The sequence below is a fragment of the Danaus plexippus genome, chromosome 8 (assembly GCF_018135715.1).
Source record: "Danaus plexippus chromosome 8, MEX_DaPlex, whole genome shotgun sequence".
Classification (NCBI taxonomy): Eukaryota; Metazoa; Arthropoda; class Insecta; order Lepidoptera; family Nymphalidae; genus Danaus; species Danaus plexippus.
Genome location: NC_083542.1, coordinates 9,552,153 through 9,567,958, shown reverse-complemented (window position 1 = coordinate 9,567,958; position 15,806 = coordinate 9,552,153). Strand labels below are relative to the sequence as shown.

The following is a 15,806-nucleotide window of genomic DNA, read 5'->3' as shown; positions in this document are numbered from 1 at the left end:
GTTTAAGAAGCCTTTCCCGGGACAAGTGTCGTCTGTCGGGTACACATTACATTGTATCGGGAAACGTGACATGATGTCGTTTCATTATAACCGGAAACACACATTCGTCAGAGTAATTGATTAATGTAACTTGTCTTACAATGAATGTAAACAAATCTTGTTTGAGCAACAAGCGATCAAATTTTAGTTTTCAAACTAAGGTCTTTGTGTCCAATGTATCTGAAAAATAAACAAAATCAAATGTAGGTATTAATGTTTCAATCATAATGAAATCGTATGGAGCGCACATCGCAAACAGTTATCATGTACTGACTCATTTAAGATAAGAGTGTGGCCACGAGACGAGTGGTGTGTGATGACCGTGGCCAGTAGACGGGCGGGGTGACATTCAGGAAGGAAAAAGGATGTCCCTCCTGTGGTGCTCAGATAAAGGACACGAAGCACCGTTCATGATGACTTGAATAACACACGACACTCCTCAACACGCCTCCTGGTGACTTTCACTGAGACTGTAAGAATAACAAGGATCGACGAGCCAGCAGAGACTAGAGAGAATAAGACTCTCGCTTGAAGTCGTGGTGACCTGGAGGTTAAAGGCCCGCCTCTCATACGTGAGGGCGCGGGTTCCAAACCTGGCAAGTACCAATGTGATCTTTTCCGAGTCATATGTACTTTCTAAGAGTATTTAGACACCACTGACAGACGTTGAAGGAAAATATCGTGAGGAAACCTGGTCTTATAGTTTCAAATTATAAGATTGAAATCGCCAACCCGTCTTGAGCAAGCGCGGTGATTAATGCTCTAACCTTCTCCATGAGAGAAGATGCCTTTGCTCAGCATTGGGCTTCGATAGGCTGATGATGATGATGACTCCAAGCCTGGGGACTCCGACAGAGAGCGAATCCGTACATATCAAGCATAGGTAGGGATATAGTTCATTTCATATAATTTGACAGTCTTGTAAACAAACGTGATCAGCTGATATTGACAGAGACGTGTATATGCCCCTAGTGATGTGAGTACTCTTTAAGATCCTTAATCTTATTTCTTATATTAAAGTATAATATTCATATAAAAAAAATACTTTACTTTATTCATATTATAATAGAAATAAGTATAGAAAACGTATGAGAGACAATATAAAATATAAAATCCCAGAGGATATTTGTGCGTCGTCCTCCAGACCAGACATGTTTCTGTATTCACGAATCTTAAAGCGCGTTGTGTTAAAAGAGCTTACGGTTCCTTAGGAAACCAACATCCCCAAGCTCCATGCCATTAAAGCTAATATGTATGACGAGCTCGCTGACGATAAAATAAAATGTTTAATTTGTACTTAGCGCTATCTATCTATATTTAGTTCCGCGTGCTGAATACCAGAAAAAAAAAACAATTTTACTGCTCCGTTTCAGCTAAATTTCATCACAGCCTGTTGAAGACACTATAGGTAGTGTTTGTTATAATCAGATCTTATTAATATTTGTGAGTTGGTTAAAGTTCAAATAATAATAATATCTACAGTAAATGTCACTTTCAAGTTCCAATCTACTACCTAGTTCTCTACTCTGTACCGCCTACACTAACTACTAACTACACTGTCCGGCCAATATACAAACAACGAAGTGACCTTCAAGCTGGCTTCTTTATATTTAAGTAAGTAAGTATATAATATGATCCTGTGTTCCTGCGTGAGTTGCTTCCTGTCCCTGGTACACTCGTATATTGCTCGAGTTCCTCCAACCTGTTGACGCGACTTGTTACGGAACAAAATAAACACTTGTTGGAAAGAAATCAACAGATATATATATATATTATTCTAATACTATATTACATAAATATAAGGTACAACTAGGTACGTACTATCATTTAATATTTTGATACTTATTTCATAACCCAGTTTCTTATTAGGAAGTGATGTGTTTAAACTCTCGTTGCAGCTTCAGTCACTTTGAGGTTAGAATTTGTTAAGTAACATAAAACTTCATGGAGTATAACAGGTATATAACATCTGGTATAAAAAATATTATATATGGTCATTTAATAATTATATAGTAAAAATATTTTAGGTGAGGCTAGTAGGTACAGGCTGTATGACAGTCAAGCACTATCCAGGCGAAATAAAAAAAATGAAAAACCGGTTGCCTACATCCCAGAATATTTTTATTACTTTATTTTTGTAACATAACGCGGCCAATTATTTACCGTTACGCATATAAAATGGAAAATAACACATTAAATCAAGTATAAGTATGTGTATAATCATATAAAATTAAATCTAAGCAGAATAAAATAAAAATAAATAATGAACCATATCATAGAAATAATTATAAAATGAGCTTCTCCTCTCACACCGTACAAAGCCCGCGAAAGAAACTTGATACGGTAATAAATAATATAATATAATGTGTCTCTTTCTAACTTATGTAAAAGTCGTATGGTGTCATCCTTGTCACGAGCTCGCCTGTTAAGTTATCGCTCTTCAAATACTTTTGGAAGTTCCATGAAGCCTCGTATTGTATGTTAGTGAAATATTCAAATGTTTTTCAAAATTCAAATTTGGAACTATTTCTTTTTTTTTTGTCGAATATTTTTTTATGGTCTTCGGTGCCTAGTCTTTACGTCCAACATGACTTTTATACTTTTCATATAAATATTTATATCATTTTTTGTTGTCATATTACCAAGTGACATGCCTGGTTAGTTTTTTTACTGTATTATTAAATACTATATAGTACAGCATAAAACAGTTAAATATTTTTTCGACTCTGAGCCGTCCTTAACGTTAAGCTGAAAGTATTTAAATATTTATTTCTAAATACATTTAACGTTTCTTAACAAAGTAAACTTTACGTGGTAAGTGAAAATTGATCATATCATCATTGGTTTAGTATCCATGTTAATGTAATTGCAGCTTACTGGGGACTCGACGTTTGTTGTTCTTTGCAATACGAATTAACTGGCTTCGATGAAACTTTACAATAATGCAGCTCGGTCATCAGGACAAGACACTGGCTATTTTGTCTATTTTACAGGTAAACCTATTTGCAAGGTGTCACATGACACATATTTTTAGATACCGCTACTAAGTTCGCTAACACATCTGCCTGCTTTAACACCTCACATTTCTTTCAGAGCACAACACCGAAGTTTAGTTCGAAAACTAGTAATTTTCATAATGATAATTATTAATAGTTGCGCTCGTTATATTCAATTAAATTCACTAAGTAGGTATTACATATCAGAACGTTGTTTGAGATTGTGTCTTATAGTGTGCTATGTTCAGTTGAAGGTACGAACATCCAACAGGCTTGTAATGAAGGTAGATATTTGTGTTGGAAAAAATGTTTGTATTGGAAAAGAACAGTTTGTGCTGTTGTTTATTAAGGTTCAGAGACTTCAGCTCACAGGCAGACGGAGTCTGGACAGGAGGTACATACTAGAGATCTTGATTTGATTGTACCTGCAAAGCGTTATGTAGGTAGGGACGGTACGGTACATAGGTATGTGACGTAACCATTCATTTTGTCTTAAATGCTTTAAGATAAAATCACTTGAACATTATAATTTAATATAACTTTATTTATAAATCGTCTTGTAAGAGCTACACGAGGCATGTCTAGATAGAGACTTATTAGATGTCACTCATAAAATCAATTGATTTTTTTAATACAATAAGCCGAGAATATTTATCGAAATATTATTGAAAAGAAATGTCAACAAAGTTATAATATAATAATATTGTTTTAGTTGTTCAGTCGTAGCTTGAAAAGTTGTACCAGACGCTTAGACGAAACCTAATGCCTCCGAGTTTAGAAAGACCGTTGGCTCTTTCGAAGAATGGCGGAATCCTTACAATGCAGGTTGTATACGAAACTTGTTTGACCAGAATCGAGAAAAAAAAAGTGGCGGGCAAGTTCGCCTACAATAGCATTCCGCGCTCATCGGCCCGCCCGCGGCCCGCCCCCGTCTCCCCCCCGGGCCCCCCACACCCGCGAACCCTTCACAGACACAACACGCTCACACACACACACACACGCATACGCACACAGACTGAGCTCTCGACCCCCTCACCCCGCCGCCCGCGCCTCTCCCTCTCCCCCCGCCGCCCCGGCCGCCGGCTGCTCAGTAGTACACGGAACGCGATCGCGTGCGTTCAGTCAAACGTCGTTATAATGTGAGCAGTTGTAATAATTCCCAACAAACTTACAAAACAAACGAACTGTCCACGTCTTTCTAAATGTCCGAGACCCCCGTGCTACTATCGGAACGTTACTTGTACTGTTCCGTAGCAGCGGTTCACGTTATATGATTCATTGCGATGGCTCATACATTCTAATAGTGTTATAATTTGAATATTATTTTTTTGTGAAGTGTTGTTTGTGTTCGTTGCGTACGGTTCAGTGGGTATTGATTTTCGTCGCCACATCAACGAACAGCTGTTCGAAGGATGCGAATGGAATATACTAGAAACGAAATGACCCACTGAGACCCAGCCAGCAGACGCACAGCGGACGAGTCTATACGGACGGTACGAAATGTGTCCTAAACATACTCAATGACAATGTCTTAATATCTTCCCCAGTTCGTTTTGTACACAGCTAGAGGTGTGACAGTGAAGTGTAATGTGTCGTGAGATCAAAGATTATACAGAATAATACGATCTAGTGAGGAACTCGTGTCGAAAGGAAACAAGTGTCAGACATTGTTGCTATTTGTAGTGTTGCTATTTTGGATTCTTTCAGTGGATGTGGATTTAAATCTGTTTATAAGGTAAGCCATTGCATTGTACGAGACTAGTATATAGGTTTGTAAGCTTTCCGAGTCGATATCGCGTATATTAGCCAGACTCCGTATTCCCTATAGATGCTAGGCCTAACGTGCGCGCCGAGGGCAGGCCGTGTGCATTGGAACCATTCCCATTACTGACGGATATATTAAACTTACAGAAACAGATTTAAAACATTTCCTATACATAACACGGAGATGACATTAACGTTGCGCGAGTATTGAGTGTCTGTCACAATGAGTACCGAGTCAGTGTGCGGGACACCTCTCTAATGTATCAACAAGCTTCTGTCCTTGCGTACACTCACAATGGCTATTATTACTCGAAATACTTATCATTACAAATTAAATTAATAAATCATGTATTAATAAAACAAGTTATATCAAGCGTTTTATCGTATTTAATGTGAACTTTGCGAATGTCGTTGATTATTAATATTTAAAAGGCTCGTGACGTAACGTTTCGAAATGAAATGTATTAAAATGTGATTAAATTAAAAATAATACTTATAAATTGCATTATTTATTATCTGTGGAACACTTTCAACTGTGTGTATACAGCCTCGGTTGCATCATTGCTTTGTTTCGTAATCTTAAACGTCCCCAGTCAAAACTCTCGGTGAATTCACTTAAACTAATATATTATATGTCGTATTTGGTTCTGGCAACATAATATTAATGAGGTCTAAGGCTTTCGCGAGTATTCATTTAAATAAAACTAATATTTTTCGGATTACTACGCACATACCGTGATCACGGTTGCTGCAGAGTAACCGAAACGTCGGGAGTATGTAGTTTTTAGAAATAATATAATACTCGGAATAAAACGAAAAATATTAGTTTCATTGAACATTATATTAGCTGTGTGTTTCCGTTTCCGTGTCATCTCCACAACAGAGCATTCGATACTCGGTCACAACATCTGAACCATCGGCTAATGTTCTCCCGGAGCTGCTAAACCCGTTCTCATCCTAGTAATTATTATAACAGTTAAATTCAAAAAGATTCAATAGACGTGTATATGTTGTCCAGGTCGTTGACCCCGTGTGTGTGTTTGTCGTATGTGACGGCTTATAACCAGTCGTTCATGAATAAGCTACGAGTCTCTTATCGCCTAACGTTATCGGTGTTATTTATTGTATAATATTATTCACTTCTTACTTTATATTGTCCGTGTGATACTTGTAGGTACTTTGCGTTACATAACACTGTAACACTTCTCATAGAGTACGTCTCTAAGGTAAGTTCGAGTGGCTTCTGTTAGAGATCCATAGAGTGCGGTTCATGTATGTCCTTATAATGTATGTAGCTATGTATTGTTTTTAATCTGTAATCAATAATAAATATACTTAATGTCTTCAACAGTCGCGTCAATCAATCAAACACAACATTCGGGACATTCAAACCATTGCGTTAAATGATAACTTTTCGTCTTAACCTTGCTTACTTTACTTAATATATTCAGCCAGTCTGATGACAGAGTCGCTCCAGACGTGTTCCATGACCAGCCCGGTGGGGAGTCGTCTCCTCACACACGTTATACATCCCTGATCCATCTTCCTATCTCTGTGAATGTGATCCGTCCCTCGTCCGCTCGCTGACCGTCCGCTATGTTTAACTGCACTATGTTGTAATGGATCCCATAATAACACCTAATGTACGGTAGATGTAGTAAAGACTTGCACCATACGGAGCGGTCTGAAAGATGTCTGCACACCTCGGGGTGAAGGAATATGGTAGAATGAGATCTAAGACTATCGCGAGTATTCATTTAAATGAAACTAATATTCTTCGAATAACTAAGTACGCGTATTTTATTATTTATTGGGAGTGTGTAGTTTATAAAATAGAATACGCGTATTAGGTAATCCGAAAAATATAAGTTTCGTTTTGTATATGGTAGAGTTTTACAGCTAACAATCAATAATAAGATTATATGTAGTTATATATAAAATATTCTTGAACATATTGTGAGTATATCTACTAACAACGACTATCATTTGTACAAACTGTTACAGTCAATACCTTATACTATTATAACCGATTATACGATACGATTATGTACTTGTAGCTAGCTACATAGAATACGGAGAGATGTTTTTTTAACTCTTGATATAAAGTCATATAAATAAATTCGTTATAGGCATAGGTATATGAAAAATGTCGCGTCTCGTCGTTTGTACGATCCCGTCGTCTTTATTTTTATATGATCAATGAAAACAATGCATCAAACGTGATCTACTGTCACTCACTCACCTACTCACAACTGACTGACTGTCGACCAACCTCTACAGGTATTTTATTATTGATAGAAATTCCACAACCTCTGTTGTTTGTCGTCTAACTGTTAGGCGTACTACAGGTCCGCTGTATTCATATCGACTAGGTCTAACCCTCCGTCTGTCCGTCCGTGTGTCACAGTTCGAAGTCGTTGAAGAAGTGTAATGTGTTAATTGTTGTTACCGTCGCGGGGGTAATAGTGCGTGACAGACATACATCGCATTGAGACTTAATGTGAGTCTCTGAACCATAGTCACACGTCTTACGAATAGGTAAATATTATGTGAAATAAACAAGGTTTAAAGTACAAGTTCTTATTAGGTTTGTATGTGAAACAATAAGATCCTATTGTACCATCTACTTATAGGTATATAGTTGAGAGGTTATCTCATACTAAGGACTGGGAGACTATTGAGTTAGTTTGTACAGAACATTTTCGTCTCCCTGTCTGTTGGTTACCGCATCGGATTAAACACTCTGCCTCATATCCGCGGTCTGTCAAACTTATTATAACACAAGATACACTTGGCACATTGAGGAGCCTTAGCCGACCTCACCACGATCATACGAAGGTGCCTTAATAAATCCTCCCTAATCCGGTCAGACATATACCTGCCGTAATATATAATATAATATATTTACTATATAATATGAGTATGTATTTTTATATAAAAAATACATTATTAAATTTCCATTTCAAATCAGTCAGTGAATAAAATGTATTGCTTAATTTATTTCTATAAAGCCCGAACATTACAAAGAGAAGAGCAATATAGCTGTACATATAGGTATCTGACTATCTATGATTTTGTAACAGCTCCATAACAACATGTTCGTCGTTAGACGAAACACTAAATTAAGAAATATTAACGTTAGACGATTAATGAGACGACTTGGACCGAACGGCCTCGGCTCGTCTCCTTAACTGAGGTTTGTAAGAGAGCTCAATACAAAAACATAGTTTGATTGAAAACTAACGCAGAAAGACCAGTAGCAGCACTTAGCACTTGATCCTGTTAGGAAATAAACATTAAATATCGTGTGTTGCATTATAAAAGGATTATGTTTATAATAACACCTATAGGTATAGCATTATATACGAGTCTCACGTGTTCAACAGCTATCTGTATGTCTCTTATCTTTTAAGATCTCGGACCGTGTAATTAGTTTAAAACACTCGCCATACAACATTATGTTTGGTGAAATTCTGACAGAACTTTGTATTAGACAGATCACTATTACGTCATTGCTATCAATAATCAGAGGTTCCGATATCTGTATATGGCATGTACGTAAATGTCTGTTTGTACCGACTCGCCGCTCGCTGAGGAGGCTGTGTTGCTATTTACATTATACTGTGATGTAAGAGGAAGTGTTAAAAATGAGAAAATATAACGACAGGAATATTATAATATATGTCAGTATGCCCAATGTGTAATATGATCGCTGGCATCCGAAACACCCGCTGTTGTATGACTACAGACTGATAACACAACGAACGATTGAAAAATATTAACATATATATAATATTAGTTGTGTGTTTATACACACACATTATATAGCATAGTCACAGGCCGTATTATCACCGTGTACGAAACACAACATTAATGTCACCTCATACATCTGTAATATATGAAGCTTCTTATGCGATTACCAACGAGGTTGCGTTAGACGTTTAACGCTCCTGGTGGGGGGGGGGATAGAGAGAGACAGAGAGAGGGAATGCGTGGCGCTCGAACGCATGCGGGCAATCATTGTGACTTATAAGTAATGTTAGCAAAGTTTTAGTAAAAGAAACTTTAAAATCTTTTTCTACTCCTTCCTGTTTCCATTCCAACATCGCGAAGTTTCACTTCTTCCGCGCGGGGGGACTCAGCGCACTATAATTTATCTTATAATTCAAATCTATTTTCTGCTGTTCCAACTCTCTAAGTGTTTTCTCTCTTTGTGTATCAAACAATAAACAAGCGATCCGTATAAATCCAAGTTATGTTGAAAGTTACTTTGAATAAAGTTAGGCCATACTTTGATGTAAATCTCCACATCCGATAGCCGCTGAGATTTGTGATCTTGTACAGAATAAGATACCTACTTAGCTATATTTGTTCTTTAAAAAAACAATTTTTCTTCTACTCTGTTAATGATGTCAGTGGAACTTAATAATAATGATAAGTAGTTAAATATATGTACATACAACACATGTTGATACTAAAGGATATCAAGGAAGAGGTCAACAACACGGAGACTACGTTTATTTTAACCATAGGTTACTTCACACTGAAACTATTAAGGTTATTAGTAATATAATCCAACCGAGAGACCTCTCCAAACTCACTACGTACCGCTTCTAAGAGATCGTTCGACTATTATAATTCATTTTATATATTATAATGTTCCAGTCACGATACAAGACGCGCGAACGACGTTTCGTCTGACACATTAACTGAATGTTAGAAGTATTATACATACATACATAAACGAGGCGGGCCGCGATAGTTTAGTCGGCAAAGCGACTTAATTATCAGTTTCCCGCGCGCAGGTTCGAATCTTAGTGTTGAATTCTTCATACTTGCATTCAGATCTATTATAGTTTAACGTCCGTCATAATGAACAAACAATTTATCGATGATTTTTAGAAAAATACTTTTCAAGTTCGACAAAAAAAAACTTGGTAAAGTTATCAATATCTTATAATGTTTGATAAGTTTACCTAAACGTATAGTACGATGCGTCCTCTTAAGACTTAGCAGTTGACTTCTATATTCACAGGAAATACTGTATGGTGAAGTGAATTGTTGAGGGCTGTATATATGAGAGAGCATACGGCATGTTGTTTAATGTTTAGGATACACTGATAGTGATTATTAGAATGACACAGACATTGATTGGTGTCCGATGTGAGGCTTCAGGGTGGTAACTTGGAATAACAACTAGTGTGCTGTGTGATGCTGACGTGATGTGGTCACTGTTGTAGTAGTGTCTAATTGTAAGTGTAGTATAGAAGGAGTGTTCTGAGGAGCGTGCTCCGCGCCTGTGAGCCGTGACCTCGTGGTACAAGGAGAACAATATATTAATGATTAATCAGCGGCACAGAACATCGCTCTGGACTAACGTGTGTCAGTTCAGCAACACCTATGTTAACCGTGTACGGTGACGACTGCATCAAAGATTAGTGATATTAAGGCGGCTACGACGGAAATAATATATTAGAACGAGTTACAATGAAGTTAAGGATACAGTTTGAGCAGACAGAGGGACGGTGTGAGCTGTGACTCGGTCACGAATATAGATTATAATTATTTAAAGCACTTGTCTTAATTGAACGCCTTCTAGCCAGCTGCCAGCTGGTGATGAGTTGCGAGAGGGACCTTCATACAGCACGTATTGTAGTTCCAGTCACTGTATTTTATATTATATAGAGTATAGACAAACGGTTCCATCATCAAGTTTTTGATTGCACAGCACTCTCAGTCGTCGTGTGTCTGTGTGTTCAGCGATAATTTAATAATGAAATGTCTACACGTCGTGACTGCTCGTGTGTGTGATGGCTGCTCCCTCGTAACTCGCGAACTCTGAGTGCACGAGTCGAGAGGCGTTGTGTGATTTACTAACGTCGACAGTCGAATAATATCACTTTACTCAGATAGTTTTTCAGTTGTTACAGCAGTTAGAAGTACTTCAGCGAATGTGGTTTCGTCTCGTAAAGAGCCACGAGACTGGAGAGCTCAGAGCGGATCGCTCATCATCATCCGTTCAGGACTTCATTTAGATAAATTGTTAGTGTTGTATGGAACATAATTTACTTTGATCAATTATAGTCGTCTTCGTAAACGTTGTGTATATGTGTGTTTGTCTGTTATCATAGCAACTAAACTCTACAGTAACTGACTTACACTACGTGTAATAACATTTCTCTGTTTGTAGACTGAAGTACTAACTTCAATGCAATGTCCTTATCTTAAGATGATCATTAGCGAAATGAATGTCGAAAAACCTTATCTCGCAACGTTCATTATTTAAGAATGCTAACTGTCTCTATACACGTTACTACTTACTACTGACATATATTGATGTCTTTCGAGTCCACTTTTATTAATTGATCCCTATAAATCGCTCATTCGTTAACTTATATAATAGCCATTATTACAACTCTATCGCTCCCTACATACAGTACCCTCCCCCCCCCTCCTCCACCAGCTCATCCTTCCTCTTCATAATATTTTCATTTAGCATCTCATCCAAGTCATCCAAGTTCGTCCTCCGCGTCCTCCGAGCGACTCAAATGCACAAAATCCATTCACTTTTATCTCGTTAAGTCCACTCGTCAGCCTCAAATGTGTTCTATTACTTCACTTTACGACTCAAAATCCCCTGCGGCTGAAATAAATTCCGTATTAGTATTTTGCGGTGAGCCGGTATGAGCAATTTGCGACGTTATCTTATCGCGGCTAAAGCTTAAAATTGTCTGAATTCCGTTAAATAAGGGTCGGATCGAGACGTTCCTTTTGAAATGGACCTTAAAAGTGCCGGTAATAGGTCGAGTTTAGTCCGCGGGGTGTCGGATAATGTTTTTATGGTGTTCAGAGGGCAATCAGCTGTTCGGGCACGCGTCGCCCCTCGGGGAAGGATGACGTCGGCTAGGGGACCCGGGCCCCTCAGGCCCCAGGCCCCTGGTTCCGTGCCTCCTTGACAACCTAGCCCTCTGACTCTGCGCCATTCACGGCCACATTTTCTATAACATTTATCAAAATCAGCTCCTCGATGTCTCGATACTCCAAATCATTTAGTCCGGTGATGTTTCTAACGTTTAATTATTTGGATTTAATTGTTGTACCTGTCGTTACCGGCTCCTCTCACATTCACAACCTTATTACACGTACGGTAAGGTCTACTTTTCCGAGACTGCGTCAATCACAGAATAACCTTAAAGGATGTTTGTGAATGTAAGTATCGTGTGTTAATATTGAGGAGTTCAACAGTATTAACATAGTTTGTTTAATTATAATGATAAAGACTCTATATGTATATATCTGATGTTATAATCACTATTAAAATTTCAAATAACATGTTACTATGTTTAGTAATATTGCATTCTTCATATCTGTGAGCAAACCCCGCTCGTAGCCTGTGTCATAAACATATCAAAGACCCTTACATATTATATATATGTATATAACACTGTTATCATACGAAGTGAATGTTTTTTTCACTTAAACGTTAGGTTGCTAGTAGGTGTCTATATTAAATTAGAAATATAGGTTTAAAAATAAAACTGTACAGCGCGTTTCTATATCATACGGTAAAGTGGGATTGTTGCGTTGTACCGGAGACAAAGTTATCGAAGACATTCCGGGAACGTCCGCGGGGAAGTTTGGTGACCTTCTATTACAGAAATAAAGTTTGTGACTTAACGATTTCTGTTTGATAAGTTTATTTCTAAAACTCACGGGAAAGAGAATGAAAACATCCGTAGACAAATTTATAGGATCTCTAGATCTATACGAATAGGAGAGAGTCATAGATCTTGCAATCTGGTTACGTGGGATCCGACGCCATCCCTTATCCGTAGGAAACGATCCATCAAGGCGTTATCTCGCAGGAAACAGGGTTTACTAGTGTTGCCATCCGATGCACTCGCACGCAGATCTGACCTCTATGTACACACGTTAGAGACGGATATCTCTCGCCGGAGCCCGAGGGTGCGTCTGACGCGTGAGCACATATTAGTTTGAACTCGAAGACTCGTCACAAATTATAAAAGCCTCCCCGGAGTCGACGCGAGCGAGCGGGCGGTACAGAGAGCGACACAGGGTTTATAACATCTATATAATTTTATAAGGACCGGCTGGATCGATGGTGCTGTTTAAATATATTTATATTACATTATAAAATGCACCAATAAAACTAGAGGAGCGACTTGTTAGCACGCGGCGGACGGACGGAGGCAGGAGAGGAAGCGGGCAGTCCGCACTGCGCTGGGCACGGGAAATATATCATATGACAGAGGCACAGTCGCTCGCTCCCCTCTCGTGACGGGGACCAAGCGTCCTCGGTAAATACCTCGAGAGCGGGTCGGGCACTAGGCGGGTAGTGGGTAGTAAAACGGCGAGCTGTAAAAACGACCATTCAGCCGCTTTAGGCCGCTCGTCGGCAGCCCGCGGACGTTAGACGGCCACCGCGTATAAAACGTGCAGCGATGAATAAGAAAAATAGTCGGAGAACGCATTTGATTGTTCTCGAGCGGCAGCTGTAATAACGTTGAATACATTTCACTAAATAATAAAATAAATATGTTGTTCCGAGCGGCTCGACCTCCTCGCGGCCGGCGACTCCTTCACCGCTACTTTATGTTAAACATTTTTAATCAATCATTGTGGCTGTACGCTGTGCTGTAGTCTGCGTCTGTTTATACACAAGCCCGGCTCGTATCCTCTAATAAAACGTACATCTTAAGTTATATGACCGCTTCGTCGCCTATATCCCTTTCCTCTCCCACAAACTCTATGTCATTAAAAGCCTTATTCTATTGAATAAATTAGTTTTGTATTTCACAAACCATTCACGGTTTCTGTTCAGTCCGTCTCGCGAGACGTATGGAGTGTCAGGTACAATTGATAAGAATATTTCTAAGTCGCGTCAAACATGTTGTGTCATGCGATGTGGGGAGAGGAGTTCGGATGGTCGGGTAATCATCGTATGTATGTATTTGTGAATGTTAATGAGTTTCTTCAGTATAATAATTGTGGCGTTACTGTGTAAGTCTGCTGACTCTGTTTGTGTCGGAACCAAGTATTTTAGTATTGTTTCCAAGGAAAGTCTCTCAGGCATAGTCAGCTATTATGTAGGTTTATTACAAGCGGTTAAATGATATTCATACGTCAACATGAATTAGTAGTTTTTGAGAACATCGGTAACATACATACATACGTGACATACGGACAAATGCGGACTAATGACCATGTATTTGGCCACATACTGTATGTTTACCTTTTGGTGTGTATCTGCATGCGCGTGTGTATGTTAATTTTGCTACATGTTCCTAATTAATATCCTGCTGTATGTGGACACTAGGCCGGTTTTTGTTTGACACAGTCCATATATATATATAAACTTATCTAAATCGCCCGTCCGTAATATCAAAATATGAAACAATCCTTGATGAAGTGCGTCAAATTATCCGTGTGTAAATACCTGTGTTTTGTCAGAGTTACGTGCCAGTAGAAGGCTTCAACGTTTTCATATCAATACCATGAACTACTAGCATAAGCACATGCCGTGAATATTGAATGTTCTGTCTTAATGTACACTCACATCAGATCCCGAGTGATCCGCGACACCGGGCCGACCTCTGATAACAGCCTTATAATTAATTAGTGAGGATGACGTAGATACACACCTATACACAGACACACCCACACACACAAACAGCTATAGAGCCTTTAAACTCGAGCCTAATTAATGACAGAGCAGTCAATAGTGTTGTGTGTTAACCAAACATACATACAAACATACTATTGAAACACTGATGAGCGTCACTGTACAGAGATCACTTGCTATTGAGATACTACCAACTACCAACTACTCATGTTAAACTAAAGCCTTCTTAGTTACACAGAGTAGTGGTACTGATGATGTACGTACCAGAACGTAGAACAAAAATACAATTCCAGTCACAAAGTTGCTAAAGGTATTCTAATAATTATTATAGTAATATAGGTACACAGTGTGTAGAGCGGACGGCTGTGAGCTTCACCCACCATCAACACGCACATTGTATGGTAATGAGGTAACCAAGAGTCGGAAACCGCAGGCAGGACACTCTGATGGATACACGTTTGTACCTACCCACAGGTCAAGCATGATTGGAAAATACGAATATCACACAATATACAGACAAACTTAATACTTACATGTAGTCGATACATCATACTGATCACCATCATCACAGTGACAGTCAACTGGGTCGTACTCTCTGTGACGTGTATATATAAGTATGGATAAACTATACAAGGACTTTTATAACAGCTCATTCTATTGTGGCCGGGTGACGTCATAGATGGGAATGACGTCACCAGTCGCCACCAGTCGCGGCTCACGACTGACGGACGAACATAACAAAGAACTTAGTTAGTGTCTTTGATTGATTTGATTCAATTTCACCGCCTGGCGTTTTGGCGACTCGGTGATAGAATTATAATGTTCATTACATGTAGAAGAGATATGTACATAACGTGATATGTAAGTTGAGTGAGTTTATAAGACCCCTTCCCCTGTATATTCCTCATACAAACAAATCTAATATAACTATTAAGACACACTACATATATTTTAAAGCGAACGAAGGCATTTATAAAATATAACAGACATAGTATATATATATTACATTTTCTCGGTAAAATTACACTGAAATTATTGCGTTAGTTTCGTATTGTCTGTGTGTAGTCTATGACGAGGCGTTTCTAAACCGCGCTGCCTACTACCCAGTGTTATATAAGGAGAATGATTGTAAAAGTAGGTGACGACCAGTTTGAAGAAACTCGAAATGTCAGAACATAGTATGAACCACGGCTCAGTCTGTTACAACACTACATAATAATGAGTTAGGGATAACATCTGTGTACAAGAGAGAGTAATTTACAGCCGGCTAGCTGACTATCAGTATGTGGCGAGTCGCGACGTAGCGTCGTGCCCTGGCTGAGTTCACACAATACTTAACGCGAGTGTGCTCTGAATGCGTCGCA

General features: G+C 38.6%; 1 protein-coding gene across 2 annotated transcripts in view; it reads left to right on the top strand.

Annotated features, from left to right (window-relative positions):
- The first annotated feature begins 4,137 nt into the window (after positions 1-4,137).
- Positions 4,138-15,806, top strand: part of LOC116773687 (protein winged eye) — a 42,397-nt gene continuing 30,728 nt past the window's right edge. For both annotated transcript variants that reach the window (XM_061521159.1, XM_032666191.2), the window contains exon 1: positions 4,138-4,770. The gene's annotated coding sequence lies outside the window, so the exon portion shown is untranslated. The remainder of the gene's footprint in view (positions 4,771-15,806) is intronic.